The following is a 21,454-nucleotide window of genomic DNA, read 5'->3' on the forward strand; positions in this document are numbered from 1 at the left end:
TCTGATCTACAAAGTCTTATGTTTGTGTTCTTTTCATTTTTTAAGCAGTGTATTTATGAACACTGGAGCCTGATGTCTAAAACCCTGGTAGTGAAAGAAGGGCTTCTTTTGCCCGTGACAGCAATCAGGATGACGGATTTGTTATTTTAACTCCTTGCCTAGAGATAGTCTTTGATCTGCCATTTATAAATGCTGATCTATCAGAACTCACATCAGGAACTTCCTTTAACATAAGATCTTTCAATGCTTCTTAGGGTAGGACCAACCCACATGCATTATAAAAACTGATTTACAGTTGCTTCTCATCCTACATGTGGACAGCCACTTTGATACATGAAATAGCACAAAATATTTTGTTGTTGCATCCTGTTATTAATAATTAGCAGCAATTAAAGCCTCTGATTCAGTGGGCCGTATATGAAGCTACTAAATTTCTGACAGGCTGTTTCACTGCTGGTGGTGTCATGAGCCACTAAGTTTCACTGAAAGCCTCCCAACAGAGTATTTGGGTCATGCAGGTGAGAGATGTGTACACAGTGACACCGAAGTGTCATATCAGTTTTCTGTGATCCAGCTGAGCCTCTGAAATTCACACAGACACACATCTGTCCCCCTTTTGTCCTTCTAACTTGGAAATAAGTCAAGTGTATTTACGATAAACAGCTAATTGGAAACTTCTAGCCACTGTGGATTTGTGAGACACATCTGCTGCTCCTGCTGGGAGGAAAAAATGTCAGGTTTGGAAGGCTGAGCTGACGTGGAGCGGAAGTAGCTTGTAGCGTGGCTGTGTGACCCAGACGCGGAGTAGCTGGCATTGGGTTGGACAGAGCATGCGGCTTTAATCTAGGAACGGCGACACAGTGCTCGGAGAGAGCCAAGACTGAGCGGCGGTTCCGGATAACCAAAAGAGCTGACTTACTGGTGGTAGGCAGCGTGGAAGGATGTCTTCCTTGGTCTGATTGGCTGGAGAGCCTGAGAACTCGGTTCAGTGTCTGGAACGAACGATGACTGAGTGATCACTCAGCGGCGGCACTTCCATAAATAGAGTCTGGGTGATAACGTAGTCAAGCCGTGCCGGTGATAGGGATGCTGGGTAGTGTAGTACTCAGGCTAGTTGAGTCCGTGGGGGGTGGTCAGGAGTTGGAGTTTGTGACAGGACCCCCCCAGCGTAAGTAGTGTCCTAACTGCTGGTTCGTCTGTTCTGTCTGACCGTTAGGCTGGGGGTGGTAGCCGGAAGATAGGCTGGTTGAAGCACCGAACAGATGACAGAAAGCCTTCCAGAAGCGCGAGACGAACTGGGGTCCTCGGTCGAACACCACATCCTGGGGGAAACCATGGAGTCGCACCACCTGTTTGAGGAGCAGTTTGGCCGTCCTCTTGGCAGTCGGGAGTCCGGCACGGCCTTCAAGAACCGGTCGGTGATGGTGAGGACAGTGTCCATGCGATCGACGGTGGGCAATCCAGTGATAAAATCAAGGCCGATGTGGGACCACGGCCGCTTGGGCACAGGGAGGGGCTGCAGGTCCCCGGCGCCAGGACCGGGGGCATATAGCACAAGCAGTTGTAAACTCGCAAACATCCCTCCTCATTGAAGGCCACCAGAAAGCCTGGCGGAGAAACTGGAGGGTGCGAGCTTGGCCTTGATGTCCAGCGAGTTGTGAGGAGTGCCCCCACGTCAGGGCTTCCCGTTGACAGGTGGCCGGGACGTAGAGGCGGTTCGGGGGAGTCTCTTGTGGTGCTGGTTCCATAGGGAGGGCAGCCCCTATGGATTGTTCTGGAGGCCATTGGAGGGAGGCCAAGAATTGTTGGGCTGGCAGGATGGTCAAGGGCTTCGGTGAGCAGGGAACTTGAGTGTATCGCTGAGAGAGGGCGTCAGCCTTGAGGTTCTTGGAGCCGGGTCGGTAGGTGATGTGGAAGTTGTTGGGCTCGAAAAAGAGGGCCTACTGAGCCTGGCGAGGGTTGAGTTGGCAGGTAGTCTGAAGATGTATCAGGTTCTGATGGTCAGTCCAGATGTGGAAGGGGTCGGTGGTTCCCAAGAGCCATTACCGCCACTCTTCCAGGGCCCATTTAATTGCCAGCAGTTCTCAGTTGCCGACCCCATTGTTCTGCTGTGTGGGGGAGAACTTCCTGGAAAAGCATGCACAGGGGTGGAGTTTGGAGTCTGGACCTCGTTGAGATAAGACAGCTCCCGCTCCAACCTCAGAGGTGTCCACCTCCACGATGAAGGGCCGGGCCAGGTCCGGGTGGAGCAGAATGGGCTCACTCACAAAGCGGCTGATCAGATCGTGGAAGGCCTGGGTGGCCTCTGAGGTCAGACAGAAGGGGCGAGGCTGGTTGGTCGCTTTGGTGAGGGTGGTTAGAGGTGCTGCGACGGAGCTGAAGTTGCGTATGAACCTGCGGTAGAAATTGGAAAAGGCCAGGAAGCTCTGCACCTGTTTCAGGGTCGTGGGTAGCGGCCACTGCGCCACTGCCTGAACCTTCTGAGGATCCATACTCAGAACCTGGGAGGAGATGGTGAAACTCAGAAAGGAGGTGGAATTTTGGTGGAAGGCACACTTCTCCAATTTACAGTGGAGGTTGTGGTCCAGGGCGGCCCGAACGTGACAGGTGTGCTCTTTGGCGGTAAGAGAGTATATGAGTATGTCATCCAGATATACGAAGACCCAGCAGCCTAGCATGTGCCGCAGTACATCGGTGATGAATCACTGGAAAACCGCGGGGTTATTGCAAAGGCCAAAGGGCATGACTAGGTACTCGAAGTGGCCGGTCGGTGTAATGAATGCGGTGTTCCACTCCTCGCCTTCTTTGATGCAGATCAGGTTATAGGCACTGCGTGGGTCCAGTTTGGTGAAGACCTGAGTGAGATCATGGTACTGAGGGAGCACGAGCGTCAAGTCCACATCTCTGGGAGGAGTTGGTCTAGTTTGGGGGTCTGGGGAACCCCGGTGGTTCAGGCAGGCCGTGCCCCAGGCCATGACCTTGCTGGTTGACCAGGATATGTGAGGCTCATGGCGGCAGAACCAGGAGTGTCCCAGGATGAGGGGGGTAGCCAGGGCCTGAATGACGAGGAAGTGAAGGGTCTCCACGTGCTGATCGATGGTCATGTGGAGGTCCTGTGTTCGGTGGGTAAGGTGATATGGCATGAGTGGACGACCGTCCACTGAGGTGACAGAAATGGGTCGGTCCAAGGCAGTAAGGGGTATACGAAGCTGGGTGACCAGTCTCTGGTCGATGAAACATTCAGCGGCACCAGTGTCGAGAAGGGCTTCCAGTGGAACCGGACCTTGGTCCAGTTAGAGGGTGACCGGTAGAATGGTGCGATGTGGGCCTGGAGGAGTGGAGAATCTGGAAGGGATAGCCCCTACTCCGATCTGGAGGGACCGTTTCCCGGCCATATCTGGCACGTAGCACGATGGTGACCCAGGTCCCCACAGTAGGCACATCATCCTTCCTGGTAACGTCGCGTCCGTTCCCCGGGGAGGAGATGACCCAGCTGCATGGGCTCCTCCATTGTTGGGCTGCCTTGTGGACGGGGAAATGGTTTGGTGTGAATGGGAGCATAAACGGGGCTCGGTCGGGTGAGGATGCAGCAGTCAAGTTGGAGAGCCAGGTCCACCGCCAAATCCAGGGAGGCTGGGGCCTCATGTCTGGTCATGCCCTCACGGATTCAGGGAGACAGCCACTCCAGGTAAACGGCCTTCAGGGCGGCGGCATCCCAGGTCAACTGGGCAGCCATGGCCCGGAAGCGAGAGGTGTAATGGGCCAACGTCTGGGAGCCCTGGCGGAGTTGGAGCAGTCGGGTCTCATCAGCGACCTGGCTGCTGGGATGAACAAAAGCATTCTTCATCTCCTTCATGAAGGTCTCATAGCTGTTGCAGACAGGAGACTTCTGGTTATAGAGGGCCGCCGTCCACTCACCGCTTGTACTCAGGCTAGTTGAGTCCATGGGGGGTGGTCAGGAGTTGGAGTTTGTGACAGAAAACTCCCAAGTGTTGAAAACAATAACGCCTCATCTGTACATCTCAGAGGAGATGTCAGTTACTGTATAATCCAGTTGCTGATTGAATAAACTATACAATGTAAAAATCTTAATTTAATTTATTTTAAAGGAGTGGAAAACTTGTTTAAATAATTTATTGGCAAAGGTCTCTGGTAGGAATGAATGCCTTGCAAGCACTTGGATTAGCGCAGACAAGTCTGCTGCAGTAGACAACAGGGTTCAAGAGCAGGGTCACTGCAGAGGTGCACAATGAAACTGACTTTGTGCTCACTAAAGACAGCTCACATGAGGAGGCAGAAAATATAAGTAAAATAAAATAACATGGCTAAAATTGATGTTGCACACATGCTCTCTCTTCCTCTCACTCAGATGTCATGTGAACTGGTTTCTATTCTACCGTAAAAAAATATTTTATAAGCATTTATATCACTATCAGTCTAATATTTCACTGTTTTAACCTAAACTCTACAATTATCAGCAGCAGCAGCTGTTTCCACTGTGGGGCACTTTCAGCAAGAATATTAGAATATTCCTGTCTCATAAACCATGTAATGCATATTACACCTGTTCTGTCATCACTCCACTGGCTTCCTGTGAGTGTTACAATACAGCTCAAAATCTTGATGTTCTTGTTTCAAGGTATTCATGGCACTGCTCCCTCCTACATCTCGGGCATCTTATCAGTTTGTACGTAAAATAGAGTCACAAGGTCGTCAGGTTAACTGTTCCTTGATCTCCCTAGGTCATGATACAAACAGTGGGGTGATTGCTCTTTTGCTGTGGCAGCCCCAAAACTGTGGAACTCATTGCCACCGACTTAAGTACCACCACAGATCAGTCACTCTTCAAAATTATACTTTAAATGTACCTTTACCATCAGGCTGTTAATACCTGCATAGGGATCCCCAAAATTTTTGACTTATGATTTTACTGAGCAAAATCATTAGGACTAAATCCTGTGTGATGCATCACCTCCCGGGCTTCCAACAGCAACCAAAGCAGACCCTCCACCCAGTCCAGGCTGGGTCTGGTGCAGTAACCCTGGAGTAGAGCATTTAGAGTCTGGTGGAACCTCTCCAGCACCCCTTGACTATGGATCTGAAAAACAGGAGTCCCAAGAAAGTGCCCACTAGAAACACCACTTCCTCACCAATAAACCATCTTTTAGCACATAACCAGTTGCCATACCACATCCACTGAATGTGCATACCCTTTAAAGACAAAGAGCCAGGTTAGAAATCTTGGTGCCATAACTGATTCTGACTTGAGCTTCAGTCTTTTATCATCTGCATCAAATAGCACGACTCAGAGGTCTCATGTCCAGACAACCAGACAAGACCAAGAGAAACTCATTCATGCATTCATCTACAGCAGGCTGGACTATTGCAATGGTAGTTTGACCGATCATCCCAAAACAGGTGTAAAACAACTGCAGCTTATTCAGGAAGCTGCTGCTAGAGTCCTAACCAAGAGAACCGAGTACATCACTCCTGTTCTTAAATCTCTACACTGGTTACCAGTAAACTACATCAATGATTTCAAAGTACGTCTACTGGTTTAAAAATCACTCAATGGCATGGGCCCAGGATCCATGTCAGATCTTCTTCAGGTATCTATGCCCAGCAGGGCTCTGAGAACCCTAGGAAGCAGTCAGCTGGTAGAACTTCAGGTCAGAACCAAACAGGGTAAAGCTGCTTTTAGCTACTATGAGACTGAAATGAAACTGACGTTTCAACCACCACATTCTGCTTCCTAATGATGCATACAGGAGCTGTAAGGCCAACACATTCCTCAGAAGGTAGTGGGAAACAAAAAACACTAAAAATGAGAAAATAATTAGGCTCGTCTTTCCAGAAAAAATAAATCTACTTTGCAAAATTTGTTTTCCTTTTTGTTCTGAGTAGTTTCAAATATTCTGTTCTGCAGGTTAAAACAAGCAACATTTAATTAAATTTGGACAGACTGAAGAAATGTTATCCAGTTTGGCCACTGAAAGCACATTTCAAGATAATTAAGTCCTATGGCGTCTCAAAAAGTAGACTCAAGTAAGAAAAAGTGTATTGGTTAGGAGGGATTTTCCCTGACTTCAGCAGGCAGGGGGTGTTGAACTGGCATGAAGCAAATTTGCTACATCACACTGCACCTGAATGCTCAGCAGCCTGAATAATCCACCAAAACCCACCTCACACAGACCTCAGCCAATACAGCTGATTGGGGGGTCAAAGGGGGGAATTCAGCAGGGACTACACAGAGCATGGGAAAGAAGAAGGAGCTCCATAAATCCAGCTGTGGCTGGGGATGATAGAGAAAATATAAAAAGGAGTCTTGCAACGCTGCTAATCAATTTCACACACACACACACACAAACACACACACACACACGCATGCACGCACTCATACACACACACACACACACACACACAAACACACACACACACACACACCAAGTCCATTCCTGCTTCCTCCTTTTGGTCTCATCTCTTCCACTTCAGCTTGACTCCACTGGTGCCTGTGTGTGCTCGGCACAGAGCTGTCTTCTCCTTAGCTCTGACAGTTTCTAACAGGGAGATAAAGAGGATGACAGGCCACCTCGTCATCCTTGATACACACTTCCTTTCTCTGACCAATTACAACATAAAGCCTCCACTCTGATATTCAGTTAAAAGGAATGCAGTTCTGCGCTGCTGTGGCGCTGACTAAAAAATGTTAGTGAAGTTTTGTAAATTTGTTTCTATTATTTCCATTTGAAATATCGAGAGATGGGCAGCTGCTGTTTTTACAGATTTGGTCCTGGATTGTCTGATTTAATCATCAGAATCTTCAATAAAAGACAGGGTTCAATTTCAAAATATTTTGTCAGGTTTAAGGAAGGAAACGAGAAGTCTTTGTGGTTTATTTCGGCAAAAAAAAATCTAATTTCTGAGTTACTAGCTTTACTCATCATGAAAACTTCTTCATCAGTCCTTTTCTACATCTATGGACTCAATGACCAGTACCAACTTTGGTGCCAGTGACTAATGAAGGTCACCAAAATAACTACAGAGCAGGATTCTTGGGAATATAAATTCTGCATTAAACAAATTGATTCTGTGAGAAAACTGTAACTGTGACTAAAATAAAGCTTGAATCACGAGGAGGGCATTCTGTTTTGTGTACTGCAGTGAACCTTAACTGGGGGCTCGTGGGCCAAATCTGGCCCGCCAGACCTTTCCATCCAGCCCCCCAACCCTTTGGGCCCTAATGCCCTCCAATCGGGGGACTTTTAAAGTTTAGCAGCAAAATTCATGTCCTAAATGTCAGTAGTTGTTTACAGTCTCCAAACACAACTAAAACTACAATCAAAACAGTTTAGGTGGAAAACAAAGACATTTTAAATAATAATAAATTAACCTCCTAGGGCCCTGTGTCCACATATGTGGGCATTGGCTCCGTGCACTTTAAAATTTCATTCTCTTCTGCCTATGTCATGGTCTGTGAGCCTCCCTGCATGTTTATCTGTCTCCCTGTGCTCATGATTGCAGGTGAGTGTGACTGGGAGTCCTCAGCTGCAGCTGATTTCTCATCAGGCTGACCAGGGGATAAAAGCTGCAGTCTGACGCTCATTCAAAGCTGGATGATTACTCGCACCGGTATCTAACTCGTGCTGGGTTCGCCTCTTAGCATTGTATCTTGTCATAACCTGTTTGTATTCCTTGTTCTCATTTCGTCTCGTTTCTCCCTGACTTCAGGATGCCTCACCTTCATCACCACAAACTCAACCCTGAACCGTTCATCTCCCGGAACCACATCTCACTGCCTTTCCCCTGGACAGCAACTCCTAGTTGCTCACCTGTCCCTTAGCCTCGCCATTCCCCACCTGCCCGTGGGAAACCTCCGCGACTCTTCACGCCACGCTCGGCTCCCTCCACTTCTCTAGTACCCCGGCTCACGACCGCTACCCTCCATGTTCAGGACCAACTCCCGCCTTGGAAACCGTAAGCCCAGTTCCCTTTTCTGTTCCTCCAGATTATTGTGTCACCCACCGGTTCCTCCTAACCTGTGTCTGCATCCTAGAAGGAGAACCGAGGATTCCCCTGCTCAGCTGGCAGCGCCTTCAGTTTCTCATTCCTGCTCATCGTTTTAGCAGCACCTTCAGTCCCCTACTCAAAGATCAATAACTTTCTGTTTCACCTTATCCACTTTGTCTCCTGGTTTGATTCTGCATGTCGTGGGTCAGACGTTTAACCCCGCCATGACAACTTAGACCTTTTTGCTATTATTTATAGACACTTTATATTGACTTTCATTCTAAAATCGTTTCTTTTTAAAAAAAAATTTAAGATATTTGACAACATTTTTATTTAATTAATTTTTATTGAATTTAAGGTTTGTAACTTTGTTTCTGTTAATTACAGTCGACTAATCTGTAATAGTTATGTTTTCTTTTAAATCAAACCAAATACAAGTTTGGGTCCCAGGAGATTAAGATACAATAATACTTGACCTTTATTTTAGAAGAGCATTTGCCCTCGCGATGTCTGCTGGGGAAAAAAACTGCGGCCCTTGAGCAAATTTTGCTTAAGACCCCTGGTGCCTTTATTAGTGTAGGAGATAAGACAAAGTAAATAAAAATTACACTTCACTTCGAGTTTAGGAAGGAAAGCAAGAATAAAACTCCAAAACAAAACAGAGCAACAACTAAAGCCCGGTTTACATGGCAGGATAATGCTGACGATTTTCGAATTGATCCTCCTCTTCCCACCTTTTTAAGGACGTGCCAGATTACCATAAAGCAGTGATCCCCAGGGGTGTGTCCAGCATGTTTTACTGTATTCCCTGATTCAACACACCTGATTGTAATAAGCAGGTGATTAACATGCTTCTGTAGAGCTTGATGAGCTGCTGAGCAAGGGAATCAAGTGTGTTGGAGCAGGGAAACAACAAAAACATGCTTGATACTGGCCCTTGGGGAAGGGAGTTTGGGATCATGCCATAAAGGCTGTAAAAATAATCTTATCAGATAGTCTTACTGTGTGTGGTTTCTCCTCTGCTATGTTTGTTTATTCCAAGTCACATTTGATCTCATGAGAGTTCCAGACTGGGGAATGTCTGTGTCAAATGAGTTTGTGTGTAAGAGTGTAGTTTTTTCATGTGACCAGACATCACACACTGCAGAACCAAAACGGGGTTGTGTGTGTGTGTGTGTGTGTGTGTGTGTGTGTGTGTGTGTGTGTGTGTGTGTGTGTGTGTGTGTGTGTGTGTGTGTGTGTGTGTGTGTGTGTGTGTGTGTGTGTGTGTGTGTGTGTGTGTGTGTGTGTGTGAGTGAGAGAGAGTGAATCGAGCCCTAGGTAATAAGTATTACAAAACCCAATGGGCATAGTCTGACTGAAACCCATAACCAGATCTGATTCATCATGATGGAGTTACTATTAGACCATTAATGCTCTTGTTAATGGCTGCAGTAACTTCAGAAAAACATTGTTTATATATAAGAAAACATTTCTAAGGCTACTGAGGAACATGGACACACAAAATATAGTCAGTGCATGATTGGAAAAATGTTCAGTGAGTCTTTCTGCCACATTTCCTGTAAATGGTTTAGTCAGAAAATAGCGCAAACAACACAGAACCATAATTCTATCCCTTTATGCATCAATGAGCAGATGCTGCTGAGTGTGTGTGTGTGTGGGGGGGGGGGGGGGGGTTACCTTGAATTTTCACACTAGCGGAACATTAAATATCGTAGCCTATATGAGGATTTAAGTCCTTTGAGGGGACAGCTTTTAACATTAGCTGGAGAGGGAAAGACTTAATTTGAAGTCAAATGCACAGCAATGCAGTTACTGTATGTGGACCAGGGATTGTTTCACACAACTTGTTGACGGTGCTGCTTCAAGTGAAGATTAGACTCAGTCCTTGTCCACACAGAAACACAGATTTCCCAAAACAACCATTTTATTTTTCAAATAATAATAATAATAATAATAACTCATAGACTTGCACTGTTTCTACGAATACTTTCATCCACACTAAAACAGCAAAAATGACTCAAAATTCTGCAGCAGCTGTGCTGTCTTTAAATGATAAATGATAAATGGCCCACACTTGTATAGCACCTCTCAGAGTAAAGACTCCAAAGTGCTTTAGGTGGTGCTCTAATGCTGCCACAAAAACACGCAGAAAACAGGAAACGGTGTGGAGCGAAGCTCACTGTGTTTGACAGACTTCTACAGTAGATGGGGGTAAAAGCATATATGAGTTTGCTGAAAAAGATGAAATAACCACAGAAGAAGAAAGACTTCTACGTTTATAGGGTACAAACATAAATGAGTCCCAGAATCCAGTGAAAGACATGAGTCTTTAATTGTCCTCAGCAATGCCTCTAACAAAATAGTTCTGCATAAAATGTTCTCCTGGTTCATTTACTGGTACTCTTCTGAGGTGAATGTTACTGTCCATCAGCCATGTGGGCTCATTAGAGGAAAGAGCAACTATGTTCTTCAGCACCATACACAAACATGGCTCTGTCCACCGTGGTTAAGGCTGTAGTTAGGGTACAGGTGTGCTAGTGAAGGTTCTCAGTCGTCCAGGTCATGGTAATTTAGAGGGTTCAAATACTGGAGCTCTAAACTTAATCCCCAAAACAGTCCAGTCCTAACCCTAACCAAGTCCAGGTCATATCCTCCTGCATCTACTCAATACAACCATTCTATCACAATAGGGCTCAACGACATCAACGACTTATTGAGGGGTAGGCAGGAGGGGTATTCTTAGGTAGTTTCAGCTCATTGTGCAACAATAGACAGCTACAGTTTATAAGCTTGACCCTCCCATATTCCAGTCAGAATGGACAAAGCGAAACATAAAGTTTTGGGGCTTCCAAAAGCTGTTGAACCTGCATGTTTAAAATGGTTTCCATGATGACTGCACCTTTTGTCTGGAAATATACTTGATCATTCTATCTGTATCTGCTCCACTTTTCACATAATCACACCTGTCACCTAAGTCCCCTATGTCCTCCGTGGTCCAGGGTGTGAAACCCAGACCTTTGGACCAAATTGATTCTGTGTATTGCAGTATTCACTTCTTACTGCAAGTTAAACCAGCAGCAGAAGAAAAGCAACACAAATTCTTTAAATTTTTAGAGGGTTGCTTAATTGAAAAACAGGTTCCCATCAATATTCTGACCACTTAGCATTTAGGGACCACCAGGATACAAAAAACTCATAGTGAGCTGATGAATCAGCACATTCGACCCAAATGCTAGACCTCACTGTAGAGCACATGGGTTTGTGAGCCTACGAACAGGAGAACACCCGATCACTGATAACACACACTCACATGCAAAGTAGGCACAACTACATTATGTTTCCTCTTTTTAGTTTGCAAAGAGAGGAGCTCCTCCTCCCCTCTGGTGTGCTTCAGCTCTACCTCCAACGACCCGCCCTGCCATTCAGTAATGTTTCACTGACTGATACAGACTATTCTTTCTCTTTGGGCAATTATACTACACACAATAAGGAACCTGAAAAAACCCAATCTTATCACATATTTACAGTCTAATACATCGCTAAGAAAGGACATTTTTGTCAATTTAGTGACTTTTTCTTACATCTAAGATGTTTTTAGTCAAGTATTAAATTATTTTGATAAGAGTTCTGAAAGCAAAGGAACATCAGATGAAGTATTTGTAAGGTTTGCACAATAAAGTGACCAGTAAGTGTGTGAGTTAAAGCTTCAAATATGAAATAACTGTATTATATTCAGTTGTTTGAATAAATGATGGCAAAATGTGGAAAACAGAAATTTAAATGAAAGCCTCTGTCATCATTCATTTAAATCTGTATTTGATTCATCCAATGCAACACAAGGGTTATATGAAGTGATAATAATTAAATGTTTTATTATTCAGGTCATGGTAATGTCAGGTAATAATGTTTTGTATTCAAAAATTCAGCATTTTATTGTCTTTTGGTTGTTTTATTTGGGAGGGGAAATTTTAATGCATTGTAACACGTACTCTTCTGGATGTAAAACTAAGAATTGTTTTAATGAATTGAATTTAAAACCCAATGAAATGTCTATCAAGTATACATTTGTGTGGAAATCTAAGCAAATAAAACAAAGAAGAATATTTAAAGCCATGCAAACAAAGTAGTTTTAGTTTAATTCTTCCACACGTTTGAAAAGTTTGATCAGTGCTCTCAGAGATTTGGAAGATATTCTTCGTTGAAAGCACAAACTGGTCAAAATCCAGCTTGTGAGATTGGATGTACAAATAAAATTTAAAATAAAAGCAAGCCATGGTCTACCTTCAGGCTCTACATCAGGTAGTTATATAAAAAAAACGACTAAAGTGTTGCAGTGAAGCCTTACCTGAGGCTTTGGGACAGATGCAGCGTTGTTCTTTTGTTTTTGTCCGAATGTGACCTGCTTCAGAGTGACAGGGTGAAACGCCAGCAGCACCGTCTCAGCATCCATCCAGCAGCATCCTCTCCACGGCTCTCCTCCTCACTGACAGCCTCCTCGGCACACACGCTGTAGTAAGAGCTTTGCTCCGCCTCCCTCCACCCCTCGATCCCCTTCCTCCCCTTGATTTAACTAAGCCCATCCGCTCTCATCATGTCAGCACAAACAAAATGGTGATGCTACAACTCTTGGAAAGTGAATTAAAAGAGAGGCAGAAACTCAGCTTGCTGCTTTGTTTGTTGCTATTCACCGGCCACCGATGAGGCATTAAGTCAGATACGTCCTCACTATGTTTCAGAAAGAAACAGGATTAAATAGTTCATCTGCATCAATAACAATTACCATGAACACATTAATAATTCAATTGTAGTGGTTTAATGAATGACTGATGATTATGCACCATTAATATTTCATAACACAATCAAATATTTAGTTGATTCTTTTCTTTTTCAGCCACTCTGGTTCACCCTGTTTCATGATCCTATTTTGCAGTCTGCAGTGGTTTTCAGCTTTAAACTCATATTAGACTCTAGAATACACTGGTCTACAGACGACAAGATCATGATTAACTGATGGCTGCAAGGAGCCCAAATCATCATCCCTCCACCACCGTGCCTAGAGCTGGAATGAGCTGTTTGTGCTGAAATTGGTTGGGTTATTTTGTTTTGTTTTGTTTTTGTTTTCTTCACCAAACAAGCGTTTCTGCTATGTGTTCAGTTCAAGCATCACCATTTTGGTCGCATCTGTCCAAAGGACACTGTTCCAGAAATCTTGTGGTTCATTCAGGCATATAAAAGGAGGTTTATCCGGCGCTCCGTCCAAAACGAGTCATACTTGTTTGCTTGTTTTGTGTCTGAGATGGAGCTCTAGGGTTGTTTGTAATTTTTGTAAGGATTACTTTGGGATGAATCATTGAGAAATTGGCACCTGTAGCCCTTTACCTGGCTGGTCAACCAATTGGTAGAGCATATTTTAAGTCCCTACATCTCACTGACAGATTAAATGACCTTAACAAGAAAACTAATCCAAAGCAAGTAACATGGAGATGTTTGAAGAGAAGGCATAACATTTTTACATTGCATTATCAGTACTTTAATAGTATTACTATTATTAATCTACACTATACTAAAGCCCTTATTGTCCCCAATAAAAAAATGCATAAGGGGAAATTTTTATTTTCTTTTATCCTAGTGAGGAAGTTAAATCGTTAATCCTTCCCAGAGTGAGAGGCTCCAACAGTTGCCGTCAAAGGTTATTGCAGATGTCTTGTTTCCTTTGCATTGTGTTAACACACACCTGTATGCTCCAGACAAGCCGAGTGGTAAACCTGAAAAACCTGGCTGTTTTTCAATGGTCTTACGGTTTGCTGAACAGTTATTTATTATAAATTTGTTGAACATTTTAATTGAAATAACACTCTGTAGCTTTGTGTTAAAATTAATTTACTGAACCACATTTTAATGTTGTCTGTTCAAAATTTTAACCACCTGAAAGGCTCTACATGCTCAAAAGGACACTACATCCCAACTACTATTAGTGCATTAAATAGTGTGAAATGACTTAATTTACTTTGAGCTTTTCACTAATGAAGCAAGACAATATTATTGCTACAGAAACACTGAACCAAGATTCGTTTTATGTGAGATATTAGCGGTGTAGTGGTGGGTGGGCAGCTGGAAACAAGCTTCTAAATCAGGTTCTGCTTAGGGCTCAATATAATCTGGTGCCAGCTTCATAGATGTATATTAGAGTTGATCCATCCGATGTGGGTACACATGTTTTATAATCATACATTCAGCATAATTCCTTAGACACTGACAGTATTTGTTTTGTGAATTAGCTTTAATGTCACAGTGAATGCAGGACTTTGTGGATTAGTCATCCTGTGTAAGAATTTGTGTTTTCCGTCATCCATTTAAATCTGCTTCTGACTTTATGCACTGCAAAAAGCTTGCTTTCACTCTCCGTACCACAATACCTTCTCATAGATCTATTTTTGGAGCTTTATTTAGCCCTGAAGCTAAACAGCTGCACTTATTATGTGCAATACAACACAAATCCAATGGCCTTTCTGCAATGTGCATTTAAAGGCCATGAAGATGATGTAATTCTACTATTCAGCAAATGCAGCTTAGCGATGCCCAGAAGGCATTTTTAAGAGCAACAGGGGCAACGTGGTCTCTGAAACACGTTAGGTGGTAGCTTCATATGTGACAAGGGTCTGTGTGATGTGAGTTTAGTGTTTGCAGAACAACTGTGTTTTACCGAAATGGGGTTAATGCATCATAGAGGTCCAGGTCTTGTCTGAAGCTTCAGCAGAAACTTAACAGATGTCAGCCGTTTAGAGCAGAACAGGAGCTGGCTTACTGTTGCCCTCTGCTGTCCGCTTCAATGTAATCCTTAACCCTCTGATGCATAATGGTCACTACAGTGGACAGGTACTCAAAATTGTTATTTATTTGTTTTTGCTATTAAGCACAGCTGTTGAAGACTTTATTGCATGTGAGCCTCTCCATTTGGACTTCAGTAAGCCAAGCCAACATATTTCATGCTCAGAATGCACGCTGTCCACTGAGATGGACATGTAATAAATTACTAGTAAATTATAACATTTTACAAAAAATAATTGTTGACATTTGTTTCATTCACAAATAAGGACGAATGAAAAACATTGTTAAAAAAATCATGGTTGAAGATTTCATAATTCATGCCTTAACCAGTAATCACTATTTTCTGACAGATGAACCATTTCTCTTCATGGCTTTGCAGAACAGGATTTCTAGTTTGGATGACTGGAAAATGCATTTATTCCTATTCTGTTACCACTTCTTCTTTTAAAGGCCATTTATCATGCAAAGTCAACTTTTGGGAGCTTTGGGAGCTACGAAAAACACCCCCAAAGTGATTTTTGGCTTCACGCATGCATTTTCCTGTCTCCGTTGCAAATCCTAGCTGGTATGCCCAACAGGCTGCATTCAGCTGGATGGTGTAGTTGCTTTGTCATCACAACCCGCTCCTCCCCATCAGGTAGTCTCGAATCTGGGCCCCTCTTCTCCTGCTGTAAATATAAACACAGAGTATCTCTATATAGCCAACAGGGAGTTTAACCTCCACAGTTGTGATGAAGTAGATTTGTTATCTACTCTGCACTTTAAATAATGCTTGGAACCCAAAAACAGGATTTTTGTCTTTGAGAGGAACAGGATCCTTGTCCACTCTTCCTAAAAGATGGGCAGAAATGATTGGATTTTATATTCAGGAGCTCTGAAAAACCAAGCCAGAATGTGACTGGGATTTCTGCTTGTTAAACAACCTCCAGTACCGGAGTGGGTTTTCAGACAAATTACTTCTTCAAACCACCCACCCTGATGAGAGTAAGCGGTAACAATACAAGAGCAACATCCTGTACTCCACAAACTATGGAATGGTGGGCAGTAACATATGCATAACAAAAAAAACTCATGCAATATGACTGGCATTTTGGGGAGATATTTGGTCAAAACCTGAAACTGGAATTGATACTAGAAACTCAACGGGACAAAAATATGTTGTGTTTAAGTCTAAAGTAAATTTTTAAAGAAGTTGTTCCAAATTAGTGAATGTGGGTAGCAGAACCATAACTTAAGAGTAACATGTATTGACTTTGTGAGGGAGGCTTAATGTATTTTGAACTAGACCCTGTTGGGTCGGAGACAATTTGGAGTCGTGCCCTTTTAACCATCAGTCTAATTACACGTATAAACACTTTCTCATTAACTTCCCCTTTGGCAGTAAATGACTGCATCATTATTTATATGCAGCGTCAAGTCAAACTATGTGGTTAGAAGGCAAGGTGCTTAAACGTGACATAGCACATGACGAAGGAGCCCTGGAGAGACATTTACGATGGAAAGGAAGAAGAGAGTGACAGCAAACAGGGCTGAGATGTGGAGGCTTAGTTTATTCCAAATGACTGATAAATGCCAAATTCATCACCATGCATGCTGATAGCTTAAGGTCAGCGGTGTATGTGTGTGTGTGTGTGTGTGTGTGTGTGTGTGTGTGTCAGTTTTGTCATGTGACTGCCTGCTTGAGTACTTCAAATCTTTGTTAAGAAAGGTAGCTGTGGGTAAAGTGTCTCTCTTTCTCTACATGCCTCAATTTTCTCATCCTGTGTGTTTGTTGTTCTAGAAGGTGTTTGATACCTATGTGGAACTTTGACAAACTGTAACTTTCTTGTCATTTTCAAGCAATGTGTGTGAAAGAAAGTTTGGAGCTCAACGCCAGAATTAAAATTTTATGTTATTGTGAGCAATGGGGTTCAGCCATTGGTTAACAGGTTTAGGATCTGGTTAAGAAAGCTTTATGTGACATTTGTAGATGTGCAGTTGAGGATCTGACTGCCAAGGTGTTCGTTTCCATCTGACACACTGGCTATCAGGAACGTTGCAGGTGTGGTTTTCCTCTCATTTGTCCTAGCATTTCCTTCTTTGTGACTGTCTCCAAGTTTCAGTTCTTTTCCACTTCAATTGCCCATGGTGTCCCTCAAGGTTCTGTGCTGGGGCTACAATTGTTCCTACTTTATCTGCTCCATCTCTAGCACATCCTGGGGTCTTTAAAATAAATCTACCATCAGAGGGACAACAATGGCAGAGGACTAAACTGCTCACCCACTAACTGGAGGGTGGTAGGTTCACACCCTCAGTCTGTCCAAGTCATCCCCTTGGGCAAGTTACTTCACCCTCCTTGCCTGCCGGTGGCGAACGGAGAGATCTTTGGTGTTTGTGTACGGCAGCCTCGCCTCTGTCACTGTGCTCCAGGGCAGCTGTGGCTACAACGTTCATCACCATGAGTGTGTGAATGAATGAGTCAAGTGTGGTATAAAGCACTTAGGAGTCTTGATTTAGAATACAAGTATTTACCATTTATCTTTATGCAGATGACACTTAACTAAACCACATTAAGAATATTGGTGTGACCTTTGACCCAGCTCTCACTCTGGATTCACGTCAGTTCTCTGGTTAGCTCTTCTTTCATCTCAGCAACTGACAGACCTCAGTCACACAGTGTTGCCTCATTTCAGTAAAAACATATAAATCAGAAATTGACTGCCTTATGAAATTGTGTGTGTGTGTGTGTGTGTGTGTGTGTGTGTGTGTGTGTGTGTGTGTGTGTGTGTGTGTGTGTGTGTGTGTGTGTGTGTGTGTGTGTGTGTGTGTGTGTGTGTGTGTGTGTGTGTGTGTGTGTGTGTGTGTGTGTGTGTGATCAGGTCTGGAAATAAACATTTAAAATCACTACAGTAAATAATGTTCAGATGAGCATTGAGGTCAGAGTTTACAGTATAATCCTCAGCCTCTGGCCTGTGAGGCTGCTCATTCTTCTGCCTAAAGGAAGGAAGAAGGGTCACCAGTTTATGGGCTCAACGGGGGGGCATCTGGTGACCTTTTAATAATCCGCGCTGTGCTTAACTCCTAACTATGGCTATACTTTAAAAGGAAGAAGCTAACTAGAAAAAAGGACACACAGAAGACAACAGGACGTGAGTAAATGAGGCTTGAGCTAGTCATTTATTGTTACAGAAGTTAACGTGGTTAACTGCATTGAAAGTGATACAATACACCTCTTTAAGCTGTGAGAGGTCCCTGTCACAATGTAATGAATCAAAAGGGTCAATTTTCACCATCGAATTGACACAGTAACCTTTCATACATGCCAGAGCTGCAAAGTCAAGGTTACAACAGCTGGAGGATCCAAGCGCACAAATCAACCTTTTGCTCACTTATCGTTCTTCAACGCAGACATAAATAAACTGCTAAGGTGTCCCGCAAAAGCCTTATCTCCCTGCGTAAAACAAGATGTTAAAATGAAATGTTTGAATAATCTGTGCTTAAATCAATGAATTTGAAATGAATGTTGCTCTTGCAATGATCTATTGCAGATCTTATGATCACTATGTGTTTGATTTAACAAGTTAATCATTATCTACACTCATATACATCTTCATAAGATACAAATTAAGGTTAAGGTTCACCTCACATAACGTTTAAAGATTCTTATTCACAGTGTTAAGAATCTTGTATCTGAAGGAAGGAGTGGCTTTCTGAGGAATGTTTTGTTAAAGCCTTCCAGACATGGCACATTCTGATTTGCCAGAATACGCCAGAAATCATGACAAGGTAGTTTGATAAAACAAGAATTAATTCCAGAATAATTCAGTTTCTAGCGGAGTTCCGAACCGGCCAATTCGGAACAAGCATCCTTGAGACATCTCTTTTGACATCCAGTCAACCTGCTGGCACGCTGCAAGCTGACACAGCCAGACAGCTCCCTAAGAGCCACATCCACTTGGACCCCAACAAGCATTTCAGCTACTGTTGTGACCTGGAAACATCTCAAGACTGGACGGGTCGTATCGAAGTCAATCTACCGAACCCCGGTGCCGTGAGGTCCACCCGACTTCTGACAAACCGAATCTGCTGGGGGTTATTACCAGGGTTTGTAGACACAACAGATTGTGTCTGATGCTGTTTAATTAATAATCAACTCTCTAGTTTATAGCAGACAAATTCTTTTACACCCAGATTTCACAATTTCTTTCAGATACGATTCTGATAAACATCCAACTTACATCACACCACCTACACGTCACATTCCATCACCGCCTATCCACTCCATCACATATCATTATTCATATCTTGTCATGTATAACCATTAGTTTAGAAAAGAATAAAATTCCTTTTTAACTATATATCTGATTCTGTCTGAATTAATGCGAAGTGTGTTTATGGTCCCTGAACAGGTAAAAATAACTAGAATCTTCTGATTAAACATTCAAAGATCAATCAGATTGATATTTCATATTTATATGGAATCATCACATCTTGTCATAATTAATTTGCAGTCGTCATGCTATAAAGCGTGACCGCTACAACAGGGAGAAAGCTGGAGAAATAGTCACACAGTATGTTTTATTGGCAAGTAGATATGTTTAATAAGTACATTCTCTTTTACCTGGTGGTCATGTACAATATACATGTTAAAAATATATAGTTTGTTTGCTTTGTGATCGTCGGTTTCCTTTTTTGTTCAGGATGTTCATGATGAAACTTTTCACATTTAATCATTACAGGTTCTTGGATGGCGCTGGAGCTAAAGACCACTGTTGTTTGCTTGGACTGCTATTTATACACAAAGGCATATGCATAGAAGGCACGTCTATGCACTTAAACCACTTGCATGACAAATGGAAAGAAGCTTTAGCATATGGACAGGAAACAAAAAGGATAAATGATCTGTGAACACTCTTAGAACATACACACAACCCTGAACACACACACTAAGGGACACAAAACATCACAAGCAGGTACAAAGTAATCTATTCCACAACAAAGCTGCACAAAGTACAGCACACTACAGAGTTTCTCTGTCAGAAGGTGACGTTCGCTCAGGAAAATGTTCAAACACTTGCTGAGAAGTAGCAGAAGTCGATGCAAATCCAAAAAACTCATTTCATGACTTTTAAAGTTACAGAAAGAAGCTGTTCAGTCCTGGATCAATCGCTGCTGAAAAGAAAACTGTCTAGAAAGGCAAAGAGGAGAGCAGCTTCTCTCTTCCATCCATCAAAGGAGAGACTGAGTCAGCGTTGCTGCAGCGAGTCCACCCACAACGCTGCAGTTTCTCAAGGCGGAATGATGGCAAGCAAGTGTAGCAGAGCTTGACAAAGTACTGAGGCCACAAGTCTGTGTGAGTGTTAGTGACTTCCCCGTTTACGGCAGCTGATCTCTCATGAAAAAGTTTGACATTTTGAAAAAAAAAATACTGTTATTTGACACTTCTGGATCCACTCGTCAACCCTGTTCTGTCAGTAAAAGCTGGTGATCACCCATCTTTAACAGATGCCTACAACGAAACTAAACGGACCCAGGGATGGCTGCAGAAGCCAAGCCTCCGGTCCGGTTCACACCTTCCAGTTGAACATGAAACGTGGTGCATAAACCCCGCCCCCTTCACAGACTAACCCTTTCAATCAAAGCATCACCTCTCGCCTTCATAAGAGGATTTTGTGTGAAAACCTGACATGTAGTAAATATTTACTTTTATTTTATATACAATTTGTGATTTCTGATGCAGAAAAGGTCACACATGTGCATCCTCCCTCTTCGAGGTGCGTTTTAGGGATGGAGACATTTTATCAAGATGTGCTTCACCTGATTTATTTGGGTGGGGGGGTGGGTCACGAGTCAGAACTTAATCTCAAAATTAAAGACGAGTAAAGTTAATGTTTCTTTAGATCATTTTCCCTAACTATTACATTTAAGTGTATTTTCCGAAATGTCAAACAACTGCTTTGAATTGAACCCAGACTAAGAGATCAGCAAACATACTCTCACTTACACTTCTAAGCTTAGCGGCACGTGTGTGAATAAACCATTGGACTACAATCACATCCATGACTGATCTACGCGGTCAAAGCTGAGAGACACGGGATCGCTTCATCAAACACAAAATCTTAAACTTAAGTACATGTGGTGCTCAAAATAGGCAATGGTACACAAAAGGCATTTGTCCTCAAAAAGAAAGAGTTAATATGCACTTTAAAAAAAACTGAAGAAAAGTTTTGGCACTGCCATGAGTCTGCAGCGATGCCTGCAACTAAAATACACAATAGATTCCCCTCAAACCTTAAAAGGTCAACGTACTGACTGTGACAGAGAAATGCAGGCTGCTATGGTAACTCCTCCCTAAACCCAGATTAGATTATATTCATAAAGGTTATACAGGGCTTGAGTGGAGCTACCATGCTGCAGCATTGATGATGTTCAGTTTGAGCCCAGGAGTGGTGACGCAGGAGAGTGTGAAGATGACTTAAATCTGTCAACCAGACAGATGAGACCATTTAGTCTCTAAGCGGACTGGATTTGAGTTTCTCTTTCAGCTGGTTCCACACCAAAAAGAAAAACTCTCTAAGAATCCTAAATCATGTGATGTTGTTTTGAATACTGACACTAATGGCTGGAAATGTTACCC

At 43.2% G+C, this 21,454-nt stretch overlaps 1 protein-coding gene across 2 annotated transcripts in view; it reads right to left on the reverse strand.

The window, feature by feature from the left end:
- rph3aa (rabphilin 3A homolog (mouse), a) overlaps window positions 1–12,494 on the reverse strand; it is a 74,716-nt gene extending 62,222 nt beyond the window's left edge. For both annotated transcript variants that reach the window (XM_015975688.3, XM_015975682.3), the window contains exon 1: window positions 12,356–12,494. The gene's annotated coding sequence lies outside the window, so the exon portion shown is untranslated. The remainder of the gene's footprint in view (window positions 1–12,355) is intronic.
- Window positions 12,495–21,454: the final 8,960 nt, after the last annotated feature.

Source organism: Nothobranchius furzeri, chromosome 6 (genome assembly GCF_043380555.1).
Source record: "Nothobranchius furzeri strain GRZ-AD chromosome 6, NfurGRZ-RIMD1, whole genome shotgun sequence".
Taxonomy (NCBI): Eukaryota; Metazoa; Chordata; class Actinopteri; order Cyprinodontiformes; family Nothobranchiidae; genus Nothobranchius; species Nothobranchius furzeri.